The sequence below is a fragment of the Bubalus bubalis genome, chromosome 1 (assembly GCF_019923935.1).
Source record: "Bubalus bubalis isolate 160015118507 breed Murrah chromosome 1, NDDB_SH_1, whole genome shotgun sequence".
NCBI lineage: Eukaryota > Metazoa > Chordata > Mammalia > Artiodactyla > Bovidae > Bubalus > Bubalus bubalis.
Genome location: NC_059157.1, coordinates 36,879,106 through 36,888,729, shown reverse-complemented (window position 1 = coordinate 36,888,729; position 9,624 = coordinate 36,879,106).

Sequence of the window (9,624 nt, the reverse complement as noted above, 5' to 3'; positions counted from 1 at the left end):
CGCCCCGCCCATCGCCTCGCCCCGCCCAGTCCCTTGGGGCGAGTGCCCAGATCCTCGATTCTCGCGAGACGCGGTTTCCGCGGCCCCTTGAAGTCTTCAGGTCGCCACGGTGTTGTCTATTTTTCTTTTTGTAAACTATTCAACCAAAAGTTAGTACGAAATTGTTCGGCTTTGGCTTACGCGATCCTGGGAACTTTTAAATTTGATTTCGTTAGTCGAAGTTGGTCAATTTGTGAAATTTACAGTGTGCTCCGTGCGGTTGCTTGACGCAGATACGGGGATGGTTATTGAGTGTTAGGTGAGCCGTGCTCGCCTATAAACCAGGTTTATTTTAGACTTCTCCCACTCTACCTGCAGTCGTCTCTCCGCTGCAGTTTTTGTAGGACGTCCTCTGGTTATAAATCCCTGAGCTGAAAGAAGTGGGAGAAACTGGAGAAGGGGAAGTTAACTGTCTACACAGCTCGCTGAGGTGTGCTTTGTTGTACCTCTAGGGCGAGAAGCTACCTCCATTCATTTCTGAATGTGTTTTACTTGTGCCTGGCAACATTAAGTGCTTAATAAATGTTTGAATACAAGCAGAATGGAGACTTTACCTTGTTGAAAGATGAACTGAAGCGCATTAAAGATTCTGGGAACTATTTCTAAGTAGACATACCATAAAACATAATTCTCGTTGAGCGTTCATTTAAAACCTTTTATTTATGTGTATCTAATTTACTTGTTCTTAACAATTAGATTTGCTTTTGGAAATTTCATGAAACATTAAACAGCTAATCATTTTAAGTTATGTTTCTTGCTGACAAATTCTGCAACTGAGGGAAGGAGCTTCTTTGACTTTGTAAACCGAGGTAGAATTAAAAATACTCTGTTTAATGCTAATAGCTTCAAAGATTGACCTGTTCTAATTAAGTAAACAAATTAGGTTTTATTTATGAAGATTATCCTAGATCACATGAACTTGAAAAACAGGTTTCTATATTTCTGTGAGTATATTTTATTTACTGTTTGCCTTTAAACCAATTAAAATAGAGCTCTTTACAAATTAATAGTGCCAATACTACTGGGAAGCTTAAAAAAATCATACGACTATAACACACATAGATACTATAAACCTAAAGACGGATGCAAACTGTTTTTATAGCTTTTGTTTTAAAATTTTAGGCATGAGACAGGTATGATAATGCAAAACCCACTAGCTTATAAAAGATCATTGTGTTTCTGGCAGATGGAACAAGTTAAGGTTACCTCTTCAGATAGCTTTTTACTAATATTTATGAAAGAGACAAGATTTTTTCATAGGCCTGAATTGCAAAATAGCCTTTTCTCTCTCTGTCTCTCTCTCCTGATAAGAATTACCTTGGTTTCTAAAGGAGACCAAGTAGAACAGTTACATCTCAAAAGACAGTGAAAGAGTGCAAGTTCCACAAAGAAGGACTCCTGTTTGTAAGTCCAAATAATTTACGAAATCTGAAAACATTTTGAGATGAATTGGGGAGGTTTGAGGATTGGTTAAAAAAAGAAAAAGGAAAAAAAGCAAAGGAATGAGTGTGCTGTGAATTGTTTCTAGAGTTGCATTTCCGTTCTTGTAAAGACTCTATCTGTAATACAAATAAAATATTTTTCATTCCTCAAATAATTGGACTGCAACCTGAATATTAAGAGACTGACCCAACCATCCAACCACTTATCCTCAATTTGTTTCTTTATGCCAGGGAGAAGATCTTCCACTAAGGTAAAAATCAGAAGATTTCATTGTTTCACATTTAGAATTCTATGTCTTTGGAATGTTTTAGTATATCCTTCCACAAAGGCTTCCTAATGTGTTTCTCTCCTTCTGGGTACATAGTTTTAGTTTAGAGGACAAAAGCTAAAAAAACACATTGCTCTCAGCCTTTTAAAATCAGCTTCCAATTTGGCCAACTTCTGATAATAGAGCTACTTTAATACAAGTTTTAAAAAATCCTCTCAAATACTTTGTCAGGTTTCAGCTGGAATGGACAGTAAATATTCCTGACTGTATTAACCCCGTGGATGCAAGGGCTTCCCCTGTGTCTCAGCTGGTAAAGAATCCGCCTGCAATGCGGGAGACCTGGGTTCGATCCCTGGTTTGGGAAGATCTTCTGGAGAAGGGAAAGGCTACCCACTCCAGTATTCCGGCCTGGAGAATTCTGTAGACTGTATAGTCCATGGGGTTGCAAAGAGTCAGACATGACTGAGCCATTTTCACTGGATGCAAGGGGCATTTCCCCAGGAGGGTACAAAAGATCCCACTCCCCCAAGATCTGGCATCACCCGCAAGACAGACAAAGCAAAGACTCAGAGTTCTCCCGAGATCTGGCAGTCTCAGTGGGTTGCAACCCACGTGTCTTCCAGGCTATGTTTGCAGACTCCCAATGTGAGAACTGTCAAGCCAAGTTCTCAGTTCACAAATGAGACAAGCCAACAGGCATAGCTGTCCCTGGGAGAGAGAGTCACCACCAGTGAGCATCTAGAAATCTAAGTCACGAGTCACAACCCAAAGATCTAATTCTCACAAGTGGGATTTGGAAACTGTTCATTCCTCTTGGCCAAGCCCCACAGTAGAGATCTGGGAGAGTTGCTGCTGCTGCTAAGTCGCTTCAGTCGTGTCCGACTCTGCGACCCCATAGATGGCAGCCCACCAGGCTCCCCCGTCCCTGGGATTCTCCAGGCAAGAACACTGGAGTGGGTTGCCATTTCCTTCTCCAATGCATGAAAGTCGCTCAGTCATGTCCAACTCTTAGTGACCCCATGGACTGCAGCCTTCCAGGCTCCTCTGCCCATGGGATTTTCCAGGCAAGAGTACTGGAATGGGTTGCCATTGCCTTCTCCGGCTGGGAGAGCTGACTTTGGTCAAAACCCCCACCCTTTGCCAGCTTCGCCAGTTTCCCCAGGATCCCGGCTACAGGCTGAGCAGGTGGGGTGTCCCAGCGGGTCTCATCCAGGTCCCCAGAGACTGTAGAGAAGGAAAGATAATGTTCCCTCTATCCTTTCTGGTGAGTGCTTGTCTGAGACCCCTTTTCTCTAGGGCACCTCCTGAGTGGAGGTGAAAAGCCCTCCACCATGGCCTCTGTAGTTCAGGTTATCTTTGTGAGTTGAGCCTGTCTGTTCAGCCTGATAACAAAACTTGATTCACCTGTGGTGCCAGGCAGAGCCCGGTCCAGCTCACGGCAGTCCCCATCCACCCCAGACCCAGGCTGGCTTCTGTGCCAGATCCAAGTGGACTCCAGCCAGTTTCAGGACCCAACACAGACAAAGGAATGCTCATTTGAAGTCTGAAAGTTCAGACTAGGTTCCGGGGGGACCCATGACCTCCGGAGCCGGCAAGAAACTGTGAGCTTGGGGCACAGCAGGTACCTGAGTTTGCTTGCTCTTTGCTGTTGTGTGTGTGTGTGGGGGGGGTGGTGGGGTTTATTTCACTCTCTTTTCTGATGCTGGCACTGTTAAAGGATAAACTGAGTCATATTAAAATTTATTTTATTTATTTGAGCAGAAATCAATTTGAATCAGGTAGTAGCCAATGTAGAAAGTAGCAGCTCGGAGGAGCTGTACAGAATGAAAGATTTTGACAGGCAGAAGGGAATGCAAACAAGGTGGTTACACCAGCACTACCCCCCCCCCCCCAAAAAAAGCAGCTTGGTTGGTTCAAGTTTACTTTGCTTTAGGGCAACAGGGACCATTTTTGTGCAAGACAGTCTTTCCATGGACCATGGGTGGGGTTGGTTTCGGGATGAGTCAAGTGCATTTATTTACTGTGCAGTTTATTTCTAATCTAATGCTGCCGCTGATCCAGCAGGAGATACCAGTCGGCGACTCACAGCTTGGAGACCCCTGCTTTAGGGGAGTACAGAAGGCTTCATGAGCAAATGATCTAACTAGTACTGATCAGATGGTTCCTGATTGACTGGTTTACCTTTCCATTTCTGGAAGAACCAAAACTATTCTTGTAAGTCTTAGTTTGATGATGTGGAGCTTAGTGATTCCATCTGGGGGGCTGTCCTCTTGTTTTCAGCCATATGCATGGCTCGTTTGTTTAGCTCAGTTGTCTGGGGAGATGGCAGAGCATGAACCTTCAGGGGCTGGAATGCCTGCCTGATTGCGAAGGGAAGCCACATCACCAAATGATATAGAGGAGTGTCTATCAATCTGTCCAGACTTTTAAAATATTAACTTGGTAGGAGTTGTAAGGTTTACAGAAACTTCGAGGCTCTTACTGCTATGAAATTAAGTATGAACAGCCTAAGATAGCCTGGAAGAATTATCCTAAGATAAAGAAATGCTATTAAAAAGTTAGGTGTAATTGAAGAGAAGTGTTACAAATTTCTGCTCAGGGTTTTTGGAGGAGGAATGAGTAATTTGTGCTGGGGTAATCAGGATAAATTAATGCATGGACTGTAGCCCACCAGGCTCCTCTGAAATTTAGAAGAGGTGAAACAGGTTGAGAAAGCAAGGAAAACGTGCACTGTCTTTTCAATTACTTTTTGTTAGCACCTGCACTGAGCCTTAGTGTTCTTGATACACCCTTGGGGGCTAGGCCAAGCCTTCAGGAAAATAAAACGTTGTATGATACAGTACATGAAAAAACTGGTCTCTCTGCTGATTGCCCTCTCTAGCTATCTCTGGTTCTTCTGTCTAAAAGAACTGAACTTTGTTGTGCATGCTCAGCTGCTTCAGTCATGTCCAGCTCTTCGCAACCCCATGGACTGTAGCTCACCAGGCTCCTCTGTCCATGGAATTCTCCAGTCAAGAATACTAGAGTGGGTTGCCATTTCCTCCTCCAGGGAAACTTCCTGACCCAGGAATCAAACCCACATCTCCCTATGTAATATTACAATAAGTCAAGACAGTTATACATTATTTTTATTTAACTTTAGAATGCATTACACAGTTTTCTTTGGTCAAAAGCTTATTTTTCTAAATGGAACTTACTTGTAACTAGCAATACTGTGGGAGAATTCTCAAGTTCTGGATTTTAAAACATTGTTGTTTACTTGATCAATTGTGTCTGACTCTTTTACAACCCCATGGATTGTAGCCCACCAGGCTCCTCTGTCTATAGAATTTCCCAGGCAAGAATACTGAAGTGGTTTGCCATTTTATTCCTCCAGGGGAATCTTTCAAATTCAGGGATCGAACCCTCCTTCCTGCATTAACAGGCGGATTCTTTACCACTGAGTAACCAGGGAAGCCCCTTTTAAAACATGGGGTGACAACCTATTGGCATGATTAATTCATATAATCTTCCCTTGGCACACTTTTCATCTGTAAGATGGAGAAAAAAGAGTGTTATTCTTTATCTTAGAAAGTTTGGGGAATTAGTTAGGAGATGTGAGAGAATGGTAAAGTACTACAAGAATTCAGTTGTTTAATTGGCATTTGCCAAGCAATTGATGTCAGCGAGGAGGCAGCCCAGAAATACACAAAGCAGCAAAATGAAATTTCTCCATTCAGAATTTTCTATAGGACTAATAAAGAGTCGGCTGGATACCTAGAAGGCATTCTGTAAAGTAAGCACTTTGATTTTCTCGACTGTCTTAAATGAGAATTAAAAAGAATGTTTTCCATTCTCTAAAATTTGGTTTAAATTCTTAAAAAGATGGTCCATGGCAGGGTTGTGAGATTTCTGGAATGCCTTAAAAACAGCATCCTCCAGCCTTCCCAAATGGAAACTTAAACGATGTTACCAATAGAGCTTTCCTGTGTTGGATGAGGAGGGGGCACAGGTGGCTATAGGCTCCCTCTTTTGCTCTAAACTTCATGGCTTTCAATTTATCAGTCTCCAAAGGATGAAGAGTTGAGTCTCTTCTGATAGCATTTGAAGCTGTGGTTCCACAGAGGATTTAACGCTGTAGTTGCAGGGAGTCTGGGTATTTCAAATCTGAGGCTTAAAAAACTAAGCCATCCCCTCCGGCTTTTGCACTGATGCTGTGAAATCCATTTGAGAAACATGCTCGTGTTTTGCTACTCGTTCAAAGCTGTAAGCGTGACTTGGCATTGAAATAATAATTTCTTTTTTCAAAAGCTCCCCGCTGAACTATTACCTGGGTTATCTACATACAGGTTATTTATTTGATTGGCATATGCTCTTGTCAGTTTTGCAGACAGTAAGTAATGATGGTGGCTAATGTTACTACATTGTGGTACCGTGCTTCTCATTTCTGTCCAATTTTACACTCATCCTGGGACACTTGATGGTTCTACCTGATTGCATATTCTAGATGTAATTAAAGTCATTATATAGAAATGTGTTATCTTATTATTCTCTAAATGAGAAAACAAAGAATTCTTCCTTTCTGAAATATTTTTTCTGGTTCACGCCCTTGAACCCATTTGTCAAATCATAGATTCAAATCCCAAACTTTTTTTTTTTAACTTTTTAACCTTTAAAAATCATCTTGGTGAAGTACAGGACCAAGATTGTGTAGTAGAAGATGGCCCGATTAAGTGATTTCAAGGTAAGCTATATGAATGTGCTACAATAAAGTTATAATAAGGATATAGTAGACGACTTTACATGGTGGAATCTACTTTTATGACAGTTGTTTACCATATTGTGATGTCTTCATGAATGTGATTCTTTAATAAAGGAGGACACGGCAGAGCAAACTTCGTGGTATCTTCCTGTCAGTTTAGACATCACCTGGCACCGCTAACTGGTGTCACAATTGGTTTTAATGAAGAAGTTTAACAATAAAAACAAAATCATGAAAAAAATCAGTGATTCACAGGATTATGCTCACCATTTAAAATAATGCTCATCCAATGATTTAAGGGGAAAAATATTCTAATATGAACAAATGTATCCAAATAGTCTGTTCTTTCCCAATGGTTCATATAAACTTTGAAAAGGAAGGGTTATTATGCATGTGACTTAGTGTTCATTTTTTAGAAACACATATGTGGTCAGCAATCTGCCAGTTATCAGTACTCTAGCCCTTACTGAAGATAAGGCATTAATATTTTGGTACACATCTGTTTGGTGAAAAATCTTGATAGTACATGCACTGGTGTGTAGCCTGCCATTTAAAGATATCTTTCGCCTCTTTGCATGTCACTAATATTCTTTACACCATTTTAGTCTTTTTTATTGTGAAATATAATGCAAATATAGAAAAGGACATAAAGCAAAAAGATACAAAGAATTTTGCATAAAATGAACACCCATGTAATTGCCACCCATGTCAACAAACAGAATATTTTGAGCACTCTAGAAAACCCTTAACCATTCATACAAACGTACTTTTTTACTGGAGGTATGGCAATCATTTATGTCTGAACAGAAATTTACTGCTTTCAACTGTCTTTTACATAGTATAGATTTGACCAAGGAGTTTGTTCAGGGTTTTTCTACATGCAAAAACCTTGATCAAACTTCTTGGCCAACCTAATAGGTGAGAGTGAAAGTCACTCAGTCGTGTCTGACTCTTCATGACCCCATGGACTATACAGTCCATGGAATTCTCCAGGCTGGAATACTGGAGTCTCTAGCTGTTGCCTTCTCCAGGGGGTCTTCCCAACCCAGGGATCGAACCCAGGGCTCCCGCATTGCGGGCAGATTCTTTACCAGCTGAGCCACCAGGGAAGCCCAAGAATACTGGAGTGGGTAGCCTATCCCTTTCCCAGTAGATCTTCCTCATCCAGGAATCAAACCGGGGTCTCCTGCATTGTAGACAGATTCTTTACCAACTGAGCTATCAGGGAAGCTCAACCTAATAGGTATTTGTATATAAATCATTTTTCAGAATTAGCCTGTCAGGTAGTACACTGAATTTATATGATAGACTGTAGCAATTAAAATAGTATCATGCTAGCTCATGGGTGAAGGTCAATACCAGGAATTCAGGGCCCTTACATGGCTCAGGTGGGTGGGCAGCGTCTGTTATTAATGGGTTTCTGAAGAGTCAGGACAGATTTAGAGTTTAGGCAGCTCTCCAAATTCAGGGCAGATTCAGAGAGTTAGGTGGCTAGAGGAAATGAGCTCTCATTCTGAGGAAGGGGCTTTTCTACCCACCTACCATCTTTATCATTTTCTCATTTCTTTCTACACCATCTTAGGGAGCTGTGAACTGGATAATTTTAATTACATCCCAAGGCCCTGATGGTATTCAGTAGTTTAGGTGCCCTAATTACCAGGCAGCCTTAACAGTAAACATTTAGGTCACACATCTTTAAACTGTTTGAATTTCACAGGTTTAGGATTATGATGACTGTGATTTTGAAATATTGTATTGGCTTTAAGTGCTCTCAGCATCAAATAACAGAAAACTCAGTGGAGGTTTAAAGCAAAAGGAATTTACTTTGTTGCACAAAACAAGAAGTAAGAAGGTGCTGGCCTTGGCTCAGTAGCTGGGAAATGGTAAAGCGTCTGGTTATAATGCAGGAGACCTGGATTCGATTCCTGGGTGGGAAAGATCCTCTGGAAAAGGTAATGGCAACCCACTCCAGTACTCTTGCCTGGAAAATCCCATGGGCAGAGGAGCCTGGCGAGCTACAGTCCATGGGGTCACAGAGTCAGACACGACTGAGCGACTTCACTTTCACTTTACTTGTCTTATAGTCACAAGAGAGCTACTGTTGCTCCAGATATTGCAACTGCATTCAAACAATGGGGTGGAAGAAGGATCTGGTATTAGCCACACTGTCTTTGCCTTTGTATCAGGAAGGCAAAAGCATTCTCAGATGCACCCAGCAGAAAACCACTTCATTCTCATTGGTCAGAATAGTGTCACTTGGCCTTTTCAGTAAAAACCTTCATTCCATACTCACAACATTTTCTTTTTCTTTCCTTCATTTTAAGGAAGAGTCTGGATGTCACTTCTGTGCCAGTGTAATACATAATAGGAAGAACACGTACAGGAAGAGGTCAGATACTGAGGGGACCTTGAGAACTCAAGACTTTTGTAAGTTTCTAACGTCTTTTTGAAAGATTTTTGGACTTCAGCAGAGTATAAACTTGGATTCTGAGCCCCTGTTATTTAGATCTCAGGGATCAAAAGAAGCTGATTCAAAATCAGAATGATGAGTGTGGTGCTTAGGTGGAAAGGAACAGGGCCATTCTCCCTCTGCAATAGAAAGATGATTATTTTTTAGAATAAGAGATTAAAGGAAAACTGGGGACTTTGTACCTGATAATCTTGATCTTCTCTGGGAGTCATAAAAATCACCTGCCAAGATTATAGTGAGTTTGAAATGGTGACTAGAAACTGGTGAGGGATTTTAGAAGATTCATTGTTTCAAGTATTCATAAAGGTGGGTAGTAATTGAACAGAACAGATGGTGGAGCAGGAAGGCAGATCCCCATTTGACATCAAGTTGCCTGATGTTGCCGAATCCTAAATAATCACTGTCTTTGCTTTTCTTCAGTATCATTTTAAGTGGCCTGACTTATAATGTAAAAAGTGATAATCATCCTGTACTCCGTTGATGGGAAATGTGTTGGTTTTGCTGATAATGGCAACATCCAGACTGAATGTTGTGTGTGTGTATATGTGTGTTTAATGAAGAATCAATAGACTGGGTGAATAGAGAGCTGGAGAGCGAGGCGGCTGTGATAAATAGCAACAGCCCTCTTCACCTATGAGGACTGCTGCATCCTAGGCTACAGAG